The sequence below is a fragment of the Puntigrus tetrazona genome, unplaced genomic scaffold, assembly GCF_018831695.1.
Source record: "Puntigrus tetrazona isolate hp1 unplaced genomic scaffold, ASM1883169v1 S000001111, whole genome shotgun sequence".
Classification (NCBI taxonomy): Eukaryota; Metazoa; Chordata; class Actinopteri; order Cypriniformes; family Cyprinidae; genus Puntigrus; species Puntigrus tetrazona.
This window is the reverse complement of record NW_025048699.1, coordinates 100,001-102,696: the sequence shown is the minus strand read 5'-3', so window position 1 is coordinate 102,696 and position 2,696 is coordinate 100,001.

Genomic DNA, 2,696 nt, shown 5'->3' with positions numbered 1-2,696 from the left:
TAAACCCGTTTAATATTTATACCGCGGCTGTAAACATCACAACGCGCTCTTTGGGCTGTGCATAAAACCTTTTCATTTTTACAAAGACGAGGCTGTATTGTAATTTGATTTGAATATACGGGAGAGGCACGCCGGTGTCGTTTTGTTTTGGCTGCAAATATTTCCATTCTGTGAATTTTATTTACGTAAAATAGCTACATAATTCATGCGTTATCGTTTTAGTGTTTTTACAGCAGCTATGTCACGCGTTATTGTTGATTAATATATTTTGAAGACGAACTGAAAGAAATGCATCTTAAGGGGGCAAAATGTTTTTCTTTTTACACGTCACATGACTTTCATAAAACATGTTAACACACACACACACACACACACACACACACACACACACACACTGGAAGCAGTTGGTCCGACTCTGTTGTTCGGATCTCGTCGTGCATGAAATGCTTTAACAGGTGCTCAGAGATGACTCTTTTTTTAATTCTCTAATTAAGTTTGACCGAAGTCACGTCGTTTCGCAGGCGTGTAAATCTGTCCGTCTCACCAATAACAGATCTGTTACAAATTTTCGCCTTTTTTGTTTCTAACGGGGGAAAAAAAAATCTTGCATCAGTCGTGCATGATTTAAAACGACTTTAAAATTCTGTAGCATTTACAAGAGTCGTGATTTATTTTGGTGAGCGATAAAAAAAAAAGCGAGCGAAACCTTATACAGGCTAGCTGAAAAAAATGACATTTAAAACTGTATTTTGACTTCATTTAACGTGAGCTCGCAAAGGGTTCAGAAACAAAACGCGACGGTAACTTTTGACCGGTAGCGTTTTTGTTCGTCACGTGATCAAAAAGTTATTTTCTCGCGCGAGCATCGATCATTTGGGAGCGAAGACTCAAACGTCTAACGCTCCTGAGGTTTTTGTGGGATTTTAAGCAGGCGGATTTGAAAGGCTGGGCGAAAGGTCACGTGAGATCAGGTGACCCGTGACATTTGACCTCTGAGAATAACCTGATCGCTGAAAGAGGACGTCGAGCGACGAGAGAGGGTTCAAATAAAACAATTCAGCCGCAGATATTGGTTAAATGACAAGCAAAATGGACGAAATAAATAGGATTAATAATAAAAAAAAAAATGTATGTGCCAGTGTTGAAATGATGTGTGTGTGTGTGTGTGTGTCTGATGAACCTATTGATTGTTTTGAGTGTTGGGGGTTAATTAATAACTGCTCTTTCTTTGCATGCGTGAGCCGTTTAACACGGAAGTGCTTTAATGATCGCGTTTCCTCCAGAAGAACCCTTCAGTGCGGTCTCTGTCCTCCGTGACGTCTTCACAGCGTCTCGCTCTCTGTCGCTGAAAGGCCGTATTTCAGGCTCCGTGACCTTTAACCCTCGACGCGTTCACCACGAAAGAGACCTCGCGCCGAAACTGTAAAATAAAGGAACGGAGTATAGTAGAAATATAATGCACGTAACAGCTATACAGTATGTGAGGAGTTTTGTCACTTTTTTAATTACGATTTACTAAAGAAAACAAAATAAAAATAAGAGCGTAACTAATGAATAATTCGAGGGAGGGGATGTTCATGCAAAAAATGTAAGATGTAACCAATAACCCAAGATGCACTAAATTAAAATCCTGTTAAAATAACGAGACGACATAATCCGCATGGGTACGTTTTTATTTTATCGAATTCATTAAATGTAGGACGACAATGCATGACGAAGAAAATATTTCGATTATTTTGTCTGTAATTAATCTCACCGCAAAAATAATAAAACCAAACAAAAATACAGCTGTAACGAAAATGATAAAACATTTATTTAATAATAAAACAGTTATTTGTTATTAAAAATAACATATTTCATTAGTTTCTGTGTGTGCGATATATATATATATATATATATATATATATATATATATACAAAAATGTAAAAAAAAAATTTGTTATTATTAATAACCTATTTCATTAGTTTGTGTGTGTGAATATATATATATATATATATATATATATATATATATATATATATATATATACAAAAATGATGCATTGCTTTGTCGTGAGTGTGTGTGATAAAAATGCATACAAATTGAAATTGCACTTAATGTTTAATCCTCTACAGTGCTTGAAAACATGGAATAAATCACGCTGTTTTACTCTGTAGGATAAACAGCACTATAAAACAGTTACTATTGTAATGAGCACACACACATCTGTCTGCTATTCTTCTGCTTTTCAGACACTCTGCAGGAGAAATGAGCACTTTTCCCTGCTCTCTCAGCAGGCCTGGCGCCGCGTGTGTGTGTGTGTGTGTGTGTGTGCGCGTGTGTGTGTGTGTGTGTGTGTGTGTGTGTGTGTGTGTGTGTGTGTGTGTGTGTGTGTGTGTGTGTGTGTGTGTGTGTGTATTGATTATCTACAGCCGGTTTGCATTTCTATCTTTTGCTCAGAACCACAGCAACGCTGTTCTGTACGATCACGTTTACGTCACCGACAGACGACAAACCAAACCGCAATCGTTCACCGAATAATCCAGAGCGTGAACGAAACGCTTTCTAATCGGCAAAAATCAGCTTTTTCTCCCCGTGCAGCCGCCTGGCGTTGTTTGTAATCGGCACGGGTTTATAGGCTTTGGTTTTAAGTTTAAAAACACAGTAAATCACAAAAGATGCAAAGTCTTCAGGAGCAGAGAAAGGAAGGCTGCTT